General features: G+C 49.5%; 1 protein-coding gene across 3 annotated transcripts in view; it reads left to right on the top strand.

Moving 5' to 3' along the window:
- ALPI (alkaline phosphatase, intestinal) overlaps window positions 1-12,357 on the top strand; it is an 84,007-nt gene that overhangs the window by 51,862 nt on the left and 19,788 nt on the right. The window lies entirely within an intron of this gene.

The raw sequence follows: 12,357 nt of genomic DNA, 5'->3' as shown, positions 1-12,357 counted from the left end.
TAAGACTAAGCAGTGCAGTTTTTGTAGAAATAAGCGTTTTTTATTGTATTTTGTTTAGCGCTCGTGTTCCACATGAAATTGCATTTTTGCAGGAATAAAATTTAATAGCCACTGTCCAAACCATGCTTGTGTTAAAAGGCTCGGATGCCGCACACAGCACGCAGAGAGTATGGCAGAGGGTTAATTCAAGATTTGGTTTCTCCACGCAGGGAGTGTAAATTTAACCTTTGTCCGGCTGAGTAGGTACAATCGTAACTATTCCGTTTTAAAATTGCAATAACTTTTTTTCGAAAAGCCGTAGAGGGCTGAAATTTCGTGACATCTCTGCAGTTTTGGTCCAGAATATATTGGCCAAATTTCAATAAAATATCTCCACCCCCTTCCGCGATAAGGGGTCGAGATATTTTTGCATCCATAACAAGCTGCATAGGTACAAATGTACCCTCATATATTTTGAATGAAGCTAATGCAAGGAAAAAAGAATAATATTTTTTTTAATGATAATGCTATTTTATTATTATAAACAAGTAAAAATACTGTTCATTTACATTATAAAAGAAAATGTAAGAAACTTTTTTTATTGATTTTCTTCGCAAGTAATGCATGTTGTCTTTGCTACCGAGTGTTCATCGCAAATGGGTTTCACACAAACCACACAAGACTTTCTAGTCTTACGTTGTTTTCGCCTCAGGTCTCGGCAGACATAGCAACTACCAACAACAGGGGCGGGTCCACGACTACCATGAGGTATTTGAGGGCCAGCTGCTGCTTGCGATGCTACCAGAATGCATCGTCCAAGCACCATTTCTACTGCACCTCGAAGAAAATGGTTTCTCATCATCATTCGGTTTGTACTACGATCTTCAATTGCAGGCATACACAGCTGATTTGCGAGATCTTTCAGGAACTTTCTTCGTTGATCCTTTGTCCTGAAGCTTGGATTGTGTTCTCTGTAGATGATGTAGGATGCTAACCCAGTGACGTCAATCATATTGTAGAAAAATGCCAGAGGCCAACGTGATGTTCGTCGTTTCACAGTGTACTCTCCCAACATTTTATCCATAACATCAACTCCGCCTTTTGTTTTGTTGTAGTATTTTATTATCTCTGGCTTGGCTGCTAGTGTCTCTTCAACTTCTCCCGTCATGTGCATAGATGATAGAAGCACGACTGACTTGTTCTTCTTTGGTACATATGAACAGACTGTTGCATCATGATTGTAGGCAAAATTTGTCGAGTTTACAGGCCTTTCTTTGGCAGGCTGCATGTTGCTAGGTAGGAACCTTTTGTTTTTTCTCACTGTACCAACTAGTGTCATGTTCCAGGAGTTCAATACCTTAGCTAGTTCCATGGTTGTAAAGAAGTTATCGGTGGTGACATTTCTTCCAGAGCCTTTATACGAGCTCACTAGGTCCAATACTGTTCGTTCACCAATGTTTACTTGTCGAGGACCATCAGTTGGTTTCCCAGTGTAGAGCTGACCTTGTAATGGATAGGCGTTTGACGAGTCACAAGCCCAGAAAATCTTTATGCCATATTTAGCTGGTTTTGAAGGTATATACTGGGTAAATTTAGTATGGCCTCTAAATGGAAATAATTGCTCGTCGACGGTGATACAATTATATGGCTTGTAGGCTCTCTCCAGATTTCTGTTCAGCATTGTCCAGATGTCCCGTATTGGTGCAGCTTTATCTGTTTGCACACGTTCTGCATGTGTATTTTCGTTGTCAAATCTGATAAATCTGAGTATCATCTTGAAGCGGTCACGAGACATGGCTGCACGTATAAGAGGCAGAGCAGCAACATTCCACATTTCCTCCAGATTCTCTTTGTTGTCTCTGTGCACACCAGCAGCAGTATGCCCAAAAATGCATGGAGTTCAGTTTCAGTAAATTGCTTGAATGTTTTTTGTAGTGGCCGTTCAGAAGAATCAGGAAAACGTTGTACCAGTTTGTTGTTGTAAGCATCACAAACTCTCTTGGCCTTTCGATTAGTTTCTTGTAATATGATGTCACACATCTCGGGAGTCATGATTGACTTGAATAGCTCTTTTGCTGTATACAGGTTGCTGATTGCAGCAGGGCCACCTCTTTGTCGTAGGACATTACGAGATTTTGTTTGTGCATTTGGCAGTGGATCACTACACCATTGAGTTTTATCCTTAGCAGTCCAAATGTCGCATGCACTTTGAGGCACAGACTCATCCTCAACACTTTTGTCTGAGTCGTATTCTTTTTCCTGCTCTATGACCATTTCTTGTTCAATGTCTGAATCTTCTTCAGTAACATCCACTTGTGGTACATAGTTTTCATCATCAGATGCAACATATGGTTCTTCCTCATGCTCAGAATCAGATTCTTCTAGCATTTGCATTATTTCATCAGACGTAAATCTGTAAATATGAAAAAATGAAAAATAAATAATTTTCCGAAATACTACACAATACTACATTATTGGCTTTTCACAAAATGATACTAACCTGCAAACACGTTTTCTTGGATTATGGCGGAAACTAGATCCAGCATCACTATCACTCATGATGACTTGGTAGACGAATTTTGGCTTCGTAATTTAGTTCAGTAACACGTGGCAAGTAGAATGAAACTCTATTCTAAAGTGCAGATAAAAAAGTAAATTATTTATAGTGATAATTATTTATAAATGTCATTTATATATTATGAAAACCGTATACGGTTTCAGAATTTTCATTCCATCTTCGACTGTTTTTTCGACCAATAGGAAAATTGTAACAGAGCCACCATCTTTATTTTGTGCTGAATATAAGTAAAACATTGTAAAACAATATGTAGATACTAATTATTATCCATTTTTCGTATAAAAATCATACCTATAGTGATAAGTTTCATACAAAATATATGTAAGCCAAGTCCAGGCTCAAAGACAATTTCTGACTGTTCTGTCCCCACATAAGGCGAATGAAGGTATAACTGGCTGTTAGATGCTGTGAGACTTTCCTACCTTTGTATCCAAGTAATTGAAGACTTCACAAGCCTAGAAATGTGTGTGCTCACAGCAATGAGATGAACAGCAAAATGGCTACTGAGAGGAGGGAGGCAGGCAGAGAAGTAGAAGCCACTCCCAGTTTGAATCAACTTAATTGACAGCAACATAAGTGAGCAGTAACAACACTGGCCAATAGATATCAGCATAACATTTGTAGCTGATTGAACTTTAGTTTCTGAAGCCAAGTAAAGGAGAAAGTCTTCCCACAGTGGAGGTATACAGTGCCTACAAGTAGTATTCAACCCCCTGCAGATTTAGCTGGTTTGATAAGATGCAAATAAGTTAGAGCCTTCAAACTGCAAACGAGAGTAGGTTTTATGAACAGAAGCATAAATCTTACAAACCAAAAAGTTATGTTGCTCAGTTGAATTTTATTAAATTTTAAACATAAAAGTGTGGGTCAATTATTATACAACCCCTATGTTTAATATTTTGTGGAATAACCCTTGTTTGCAATTACAGCTAATAATCGTCTTTTATAAGACCTGATCAGGCCGGCACAGGTCTGTGGAGTTATCTTGGCCCACTCCTCCATGCAGATCTTCTCCAAGTTATCTAGGTTCTTTGGGTGTCTCATGTGGACTTTATTCTTGAGCTCCTTCCACAAGTTTTCAATTGGGTTAAGGTCAGGAGACTGACTAGGCCACTCCAACACCTTGACTTTTTCCCTCTTGAACCAGGCCTTGGTTTTCTTGGCTGTGTGCTTTGGGTCGTTGTCTTGTTGGAAGATGAAATTACGACCCATCTTAAGATCCTTGATGGAGGAGCGGAGGTTCTTGGCCAAAATCTCCAGGTAGGCCGTGCTATCCATCTTCCCATGGATGCGGACCAGATGGCCAGGCCCCTTGGCAGAGAAACAGCCCCACAGCATGATGCTGCCACCACCATGCTTGACTGTAGGGATGGTATTCTTGGGGTCTTATGCAGTGCCATCCAGTCTCCAAACGTCACGTGTGTGGTTGGCACCAAAGATCTCGATCTTGGTCTCATCAGACCATAGAACCTTGAACCAGTCTGTCTCAGAGTCCTCCAAGTGATCATGAGCAAACTGTAGACGAGCCTTGACATGACGCTTTGAAAGTAAAGGTACCTTACGGGCTCTTCTGGAACGGAGACCATTGCGGTGGAGTACCTTACTTATGGTATTGACTGAAACCAATGTCCCCACTGCCATGAGATCTTCCCGGAGCTCCTTCCTTGTTGTCCTTGGGTTAGCCTTGACTCTTCGGACAAGCCTGGCCTCGGCACGGGAGGACACTTTCAAAGGCTGTCCTGGCCGTGGAAGGCTAACAGTAGTTCCATAAGCCTTCCACTTACGGATGATGCTCCCAACAGTGGAGACAGGTAGGCCCAACTCCTTGGAAAGGGTTTTGTACCCCTTGCCAGCCTTGTGACCCTCCACGATCTTGTCTCTGATGGCTTTGGAATGCTCCTTTGTCTTTCCCATGTTGACCATGTCTGAGTGCTGTTCACAAGTTTGGGGAGGGTCTTAAATAGTCAGAAAAGGCTGGCAAAAGAGATCTTTAATCCACACATGTGAAGCTCATTATTCTTGGTGCCTGAACTACTTCTTAATACTTTTGGGGGACCAAACAGAATTCTTGTGGTTTGAGGGGTTGAATAATAAATGACACTCTGAATTAACTTTTAACGTTTTTTAAAAAAAAAAAATAAAAAAAAATTTGCTGCAGTGCATTTCCCACTTCCAGGCTGATCTACAGTACAAATGTCACAATGCCAAGTTAATTCCGCATGTGTCAACCAGCTAAATCTGCAGGGGGTTGAATACTACTTGTAGGCACTGTATATGAAGGTACAATTGTACTTCTGCAGCCTGTTAACGTTGTAAAATTATGCAGCCTGACGAAGGTTAAGTAACACAACAATAAAACAGTAAAATCGGACAATAAACGATTGTGGTTTAACTATAACACGGAAAGGATGAACAATACGGCGCAGTCCCAAAAGTTCAGGCTGAATAAGAGAAGGTAGATTACTGGAGGCTTGCACTTATCTGTCCTTTAGCGATAACTACGTCCGTCTTCAGACACTCACTCCGGAGGGTGTCCGTCTTCTGATGGCAGTGGGCGGTCTCGGGTCTCACCCACTGGGCCCCCAGTCCTTTTGACCACACGACAGCGGTCACGACTCCTTTAAGAGCCGTAGTAAGTTCCTCCGGCGTACAACAAACTGCATTAGGATCACTAATCCCGGGTGTGTCCTCATCCGTAGGTCACCGTCAGATGTCTGGAAAACTGTGGTGATGCAGGTAACTGAACGATCACTTTCTGTAGGCCCGGTACAGACCGCACGCACCTTGTTTTGCGGCAAGCTGTGTCACCCGTTCGTCTGTCACCGCAGACAGGTCAGCACATCTCTATTTCACCGAGGACAGGGCAGCACGTCTCTCTCTCATTGTCGGCAGGTCAGACTGTTTCGCCCCAACTGCCGGTCTGCTCTCCATAACCAACTGTCTCTTTTGCGCGAGCCCAGACACCTCACTTCCTCTCTTCCGTCCCTCTCCTCTGTCCCCCAGCACTGTCCAGGAAGTCCCCCGTGCACTCTTAATCCCGTCCCCTGGCAACACTGGGCAGGACCCGGGCAGTTCCGGCGCCGGAGCTCCGCACCTGTCCCTAGGCAAGTCTTCCTTCTAACACTCCCATTCCCTTTGAGCTCGCCATTCCACGAGCGAGAGTTTTTTCACCAGGCGCTCACACTCTCTGACCTCTTGGATGATACTTTGCCAGATGAACTGATCCTGATTGTAGCGGATAGGCGGCACACCAGCCGTGGATCGTTCGGACCGGCGTAACGCAGTTGGAGAGCAGGGTACTTGAGAGTCGCTGGGGTTCCCAACTTCGCCTGGCCCAGCCTGACGGAGCTGTGGGCCCTCCTCTCTCGTGTGGGAAGCTGTGGGCGATGTGAGACTGGGGATCGCAGCCACTATCGTCTCTTCCTCCTCATCATCGTAGACGGGCGCACTGGGTGTGAGCTCTCTCGTCCTTGTGCTGAGTTCTTCCTTCTTTTCCTCATCTCTAGATAAACACGGCCATAACATGCTTTCATGAACGATTCTAGTTGGAGTCGCTTCTTCCCCCTTAGGCTGAACCTCATACACCAGTCCTTCAGGACTAACTCTCTGTTTCACTCGATACGGGGTCGACTCCCACCATCTACTCAGCTTGCCCCGGGGTCTCTTGTCCCATACCAACACCCGTTCTCCCGACTTAAGGGCTGTCCCCCGAAGAGGTGGCGTTTTATGGTGCCTATGTTCCTTAAACTTCTGCTGCACCAACCTCCGAAGAGTCTGCAACCGGCGCCGATGCTCCCGGACCCAGGTAGATGGGCCCGTCTGGGGCCAGTCCTCCACGGGATCTAGTTCGAGCTCGGTGATCTCCGTACCCTTTTGTCCGAACTGCAGGGTGTAGGGGGTGAACCCTGTGGCACTATGTACCCGGTTATTATAGACGCACACCAGCTCGGCCACAAACTCCGGCCAGCGTACCTTCCGATCTTCTTCCAAGGTTCGAAGCATCTGGATCAAAGTTCTGTTGAAGCGTTCACAGGACCCATTCCCTTGCGGATGGTAAGGGGTGGTCCTAGACTTCTCGATCTTGTATAGCCGGTGCAGCTCCTCCATCACCCATCCTTGGAAACAAGCTCCGTGATCGGAGTGAATTCTTTTCGGACAGCCATAGACCCTGATGAAGTCCCGACAGATAGCCTGGGCAGCAGATTCAGCTGTCTGATCCCTGGTCGGAGTTACCACCGCGAATTTCGTGAAGTGGTCGGTCATGACCAGGCAATGTCCATACCAGAGATGCGCCGGCCCGATGGTCAGGTAGTCGATCATCAACACCTCTAAGGGCGCAGCCATCACAATGGTCTGGACAGGGGCCCGCTGCTCTGGGGTTTTCACCAACTCACAACTCCGGCACTTCTGTCAGACGTTCTCCACTGCAACTCTTAGCTGGGGGTGGTACACCAGTCTCTGCAGCCACTGGAAGGTCTTTTCGGGTCCAAAGTGTGCTCCCCGCTCATGTGCTTCCTTGGCCAGTGTCCCGATCTGGAACCACTACTTGCCAAGTGGGGCCGAACTCCCGTACCAATAGGACCCCTCTGTACAACAAGCCGTCCTACAGACTCAGTCTCTCTCACTGCCGCAGCATCTTCAGCCCCTCTGGCGTCAGGGTCCCCCTTTCTTTGCGGTTAGGGACTTGTTTCAAAGCCACCCACTGTCGCAACTGCGCAATCTCTCCATCCATTTGCTGTATCCGTACCCACTCGTCCCTGGGCCGCCCCAACACGCGCCCTTCTTTCACTTCCCCGATCTGTCCCTGTGGAGCGGACAACGGGCTGCCAACCCTCCGGAAGCTGGGCACCTCTTCGGCCTCCAGTTCTTCGTCTCGGTCACGGTCGGGGTGCTCATGGGTCACCCTGGAGAGGGCATCAGCATGCGTGTTTTCAGCCCTAGGCCGGTAGGTGATCTTATACCTGTACCGAGCCATGCAAGCCACCCATCATTGTTCCAGGGCTCCCAACTTCGCGTTCTCCAGATGAGCCAACGGGTTGTTGTCTGTCTTCACCAACACTTTAGACCCCAACAAGTACTCCGCAAACTTTTCTGTCATTGCTCATGTGGCGCCCCTGAGGGTTCGACCGCCACAGGGATGCTGCTCTTCTTTAATGGATTGTAGTGTTCCTCCTCTGAGGTAAGAACAGTGTGATAGTCGTGACCCAACCTTTACATCCAACACCACATTTCTCCACCAGAGGGGGCTAGTATGCACTAGGTGCTGCCCTCCTAGTTACAGGGAGACTGGGGAACCAAGAGTTAGGGGAACCAGTTAGTGGGTGAGGGTAGAGGACTCACAAGTTAGTGACACTTTAAATTTCATATTTAAAACACTGCCATCTTTGGTCCAGGGTCTTTGACAGTCTTCAATCACTCTTTGACTGTCTTTATGCTGTCAATTGCTGAGTGTACTGTGATCTCCCACCTCAACGCGGATCCTGTGTGGGCCCGCATCGGATGGAGACACAGCCCTCATGCCCCGGCCTTGGGACGAGGGGTAGGTTGTAGACAAGGAATGTCTCGACCCGGTCAAGGACCAGGACCAAGAAGGCCCGGAGCTTAAGAGTGTGGCTCCATAGCAAATGGATCCCGGGGAGGATGCAGACGGAGCGGCGTATGCCACCTGTCCTCACCACCTGATATATTCAGAGGGAGTCCGGCTGCAAGAGGGGTACCGGCTCCCGACACCCGACCTTGCTACTCCATGTCCTCTTCGGGAAAGCCCGGTAGGCCCTGAGGATCCCACCGGGTATCGGACGGAGCGGAGCTGCCACCCGTGCCCTTGTTCTGAGAGGAGCTCAGAGGGGGACGCGACCTATTCGCACACACACGGACAGGAAAGGATTCGGTCTGTAGTTCAGGAACACTCTGGTGCAGGGTCCCGATTGAACGCTGGACTTACTCGGAGGTTGTCGGACCCCCGTCCCTGGTGACCACAGGACTCCGCGGGGAGCAGGGAGTCGCCTTGCTTTTGCCATCTATGTGAGTAATGCCTTGGAAGTTCACCCCTATGGCCTCTGGACTCTTTATTCTGCGCTACACCGCACGACGGGACACCCGTATTCCTCTACTACTACCCCCTCCATCCTGTCCTTCTGCCCTGAGGCCTTGCTCCGCCTGTGGGGAGTAGTAATAACTTTAGCCGCGGTACCACCATGCCTCAGCAGACTGCAGCGGCGCTGGTGGCCTTCACCAGGTGCCACAGGTGGCGTAGTCGTAAATCAGCCACTCAACCCGGATAAGCCCACACTATCCTTTTTTAACTGTGACGGCCCTGAGCACGGGTCGGGTCCGGGCCACGGCTGCACCCCATCTCTCCATCACAGGACCCGACTCTGAGCCCCCCATCTCTCAGGGTAAAGAAAAGGGCTTTTCGAGTAGAGGCGTCACACCCACACTAGGGCCAACAATTCCAGCTTAAAGGAGCTGTAATTGTCTGGGTTCTTCTCCGAGTCTCGGAGGGAGCGACTCGCATATGCTATCACCCGCTCTCTCCCCTCCTGCTCCTGCGACAGCTCGGTCCCTAGACCAAGGAGACTTCCATCGGTGTGAAGAACGATGGGCTGAGAAAAGTCCGCGTAGGCCAGTATGGGAGCTTCCGTCACGGCCATCTTCAAGGCCCTGAAGACCTCCTTCTGTTCTCTTCCCCATTTCACTGTTCGATTTTTCGAGCCCTTGAAGGAGCTCCAGTAGCGGATTAGCGATGCGCGTGAAATTTTTCACGAATCTGCGGTAATACCCTGCGAGTCCTAGGAAGGCGTGCACGTCCTTTACAGTCTTCGGGGTGGGCCACTCTTGCACGGCGGCCACTTTCTCCCGAGTGGGCCTGACTCCTTCACCGGACACCGTGTGCCCGAGGTACTCAACCTGCTTGCGGAATATATGACATTTTTGTGGCTTCACCTTCAGGCCGTGATCTCGAAGGTGACTCAAGACTTGCTCCAGTCGTTGTAGATATTCCTGGAAGGTAGACGCATAGATGATGATGTCATCGAGGTAGATCAGTGTGGCCTCAAAGTTCAGATCGCCTAAACATCTCTCCATCAAGCGTTGAAAGGTCCCGGGAGCGTTGGTTAGGCCAAAAGGCATCCAATTAAACTTGAAGAGTCCCATGGGCAACACGAATGCTGTCTTGGCACAGTCGTGTTCAGCCACTGGCACTTGCCAGTATCCGCTGGCCAGATCCAGGGAGGAGAAGTATTTCGCCTTGCCTAGGGTGGATAGAGACTCCTCGATCCTGGGTAAAGGGTACAAGTCTCTTACGGTGCAAGCATTTAGCCGCCTGTAGTCCACACAGAATCGTAGGGTTCCTGACCAGGACGATTGGAGCCGCCCACGGGCTCTGGCTTTCCCGAATCACCCTTTTCTGTATCATATGGGCCAGCATTTCCTTCACCTCCTGGTACATTTTCAGGGGTATCTGTCTATACCGTTCCCATACCGTAGGGATCTCGTGGGAGATGGCCTCGGTACATCCAAAGTCGTCCTCATGTCGGGCAAAGACATCCTGGTACCGTCCCAGCATCTCTTCGACCTGGTACACCTGTTCTGTCGTGAGCCCTGTCAAATCAGCACGCATCTGCTCTAGGATCCTTTGACCGTCCTTAGTCTGAGGTCGAGGAGACCCCGATCGTACGGAGATCGCCAGGGTCCAGGGATCCCCCCTTACGGCTGACAATTGTATCGCATCTGGCGGTTCCAGCTGTTCTGGCATCCCCAGGATCTGGGCTTTTTCGGTCCTGGCGGGAAGAATGAGCTCACTCGGATTCAGGTTCACGCATTGTACCACCACGTTTCCCTTATGGACGGTAGCCAAGGTCCGCACTACCAATAGACTCGGAGGCACCTTGTCCATGGTGGTTGACTCGATCTGAATCTCTACCCTTTCTAGTGGGGTGCAGGCTCAGACGGGCAAAGTGAGGACTGTCTGTCCTGGTGGTAAGGTGAGGGTGTTGGTGGCGGGTATTATCACCTTTCCCAGAACTTTTCCCCCACTCGAGGTCTCTTGCGCCTGGGAAACCCAGATCAGCTGCTGGGGGGCCTTCCTTTGAGGGGCTCTAGAGTTCCACCGCCCTAGCGTGAGCTTTCGTGGTTCACTAATCAGGATCTGCCCGATTTCCTTCAGCACGTTCATACCGAGGGTCACTGGTGGTCCTGGGCCGGCATCTCCGCCTGTCAAGACGACTCCTTTTCTTCCCACATCTTGTCCGCACACCCAGATGCATAACCACACTACTCCTGTGACCGGAATGGGCAGTTGGTTAGCGGCTGTGAGCTTTAACAAGGGACCCCCTTCATTTCGTGCCATCTCTGGGTACCGCTGATGGAAATTAGTTTCTCCCATGGTGGTTACTTGAGATCCCATGTCGATCAAGCAGTGAACCGCCCGTCCGCCAAGCTCGGCCCACACTGTCGGGCTCATGGATATTAACTCTTCGGGACTCACTGCCTTCCTCCGCTCCGGGTTGCGTCCCTCACACCCGGAGCCCGTAAGTTTAACGGCTGCCGGGACAGAAGCCTTCCTCGACTGGCAAGGCTCCTGGCGTAATGCCCCATGCCCCCACAATTCCAACACATTGGTCCCCTATCTGCAGGGGGTCGTCGGACCACCCAATTGGGCTCTGTTCCAACCCAGGGTCTGGGCTCGTCCTTTACTTCGCCCGGTGGTCTCCTGTCAACTGTTCCGGCTCTCACTGATTGAGCCACTCGAATATTGTACCACTCTTCTCGCATTTCTTAGATCTCCCGCCGCATCTCTCGGGCCCATTCTGGTTTGGCCATGGGCGACAGAGGCACTGCATTGCCCCGGACCATCCCTGCCAGGGTCACTACCACCATCTCCTGTTCCCTCACGCGGGCCACTGCCCCTGCCTCCAGAAATGTCATACGCGGGTTGGTGCGCAAGCGCTCTTGCAAGGCCTGTCTCAGCTGCGCATCTCTGAGGCCGGCTACGAACTGGTCCCTAAGTGCTAGGTCCGGGGGCCCCACTCCCACGTCTTCTAGGTTCGTCTTCCTAGTGATGTAAGTGTACACACTCTGTAGGGCGTTGACATATTGGGTCACAGTCTCCCCCTCCCTTTGTACCTGTTGGAACAGTCGCATCCTTAACTCTGCCACATTAGTAAGGTCCCCATGCATTTCTTCTATGATCCGTACCACCTTTTCCACCGTATTTCGGTCAGTGGGGGAACGAAACATTACTGACTGTCGAGCTTCTCCTTCTAAAGCCAGCAAAGCTATCTCTGCTTGCATATCGGGGGTCATTGGGTGCATCTGTAACATGCTCTTAACCCGTTCTACCCAATCCCACATCATCATGTTGTCTCCGGTAAACTTTGGGAGATTATTCAACATGGTGCCCAGGGGTAGGCTAGATGTAGGGGCTCTCGCGCTGGCCTGGTCTGCCATGCCTGCAACTGCGTCTGGGGACGACATCCTGCCGACTACGCCAAATGTTAAAAGGCTCGGATGCCGCACACAGCACGCAGAGAGTATGGCAGAGGTTTAATTCAAGATTTGGTTTCTCAACGCAGGGATTGTAAATTTAAGTAACACAACAATAAAACAGTAAAATCGGACAATAAACGTATGTGGTTTAACTATAACACGGAAAGGATGAACAATACGGCGCAGTCCCAAAAGTTCAGGCTGAATAAGAGAAGGTAGATTACTGGAGGCTTGCACTTATCTGTCCTTTAGCGATAACTACGTCCGTCTTCAGACACTCACTTCGGAGGGTGTCCGTCTTCTGGCGGCAG

Source organism: Phyllobates terribilis, unplaced genomic scaffold, assembly GCF_046119375.1.
Source record: "Phyllobates terribilis strain yellow unplaced genomic scaffold, ASM4611937v1 Scaffold_3__8_contigs__length_932513732, whole genome shotgun sequence".
Lineage (NCBI taxonomy): Eukaryota > Metazoa > Chordata > Amphibia > Anura > Dendrobatidae > Phyllobates > Phyllobates terribilis.
The sequence above is the reverse complement of the archived record's forward strand: the minus strand, read 5'-3'. Positions and strand labels throughout refer to the sequence as shown.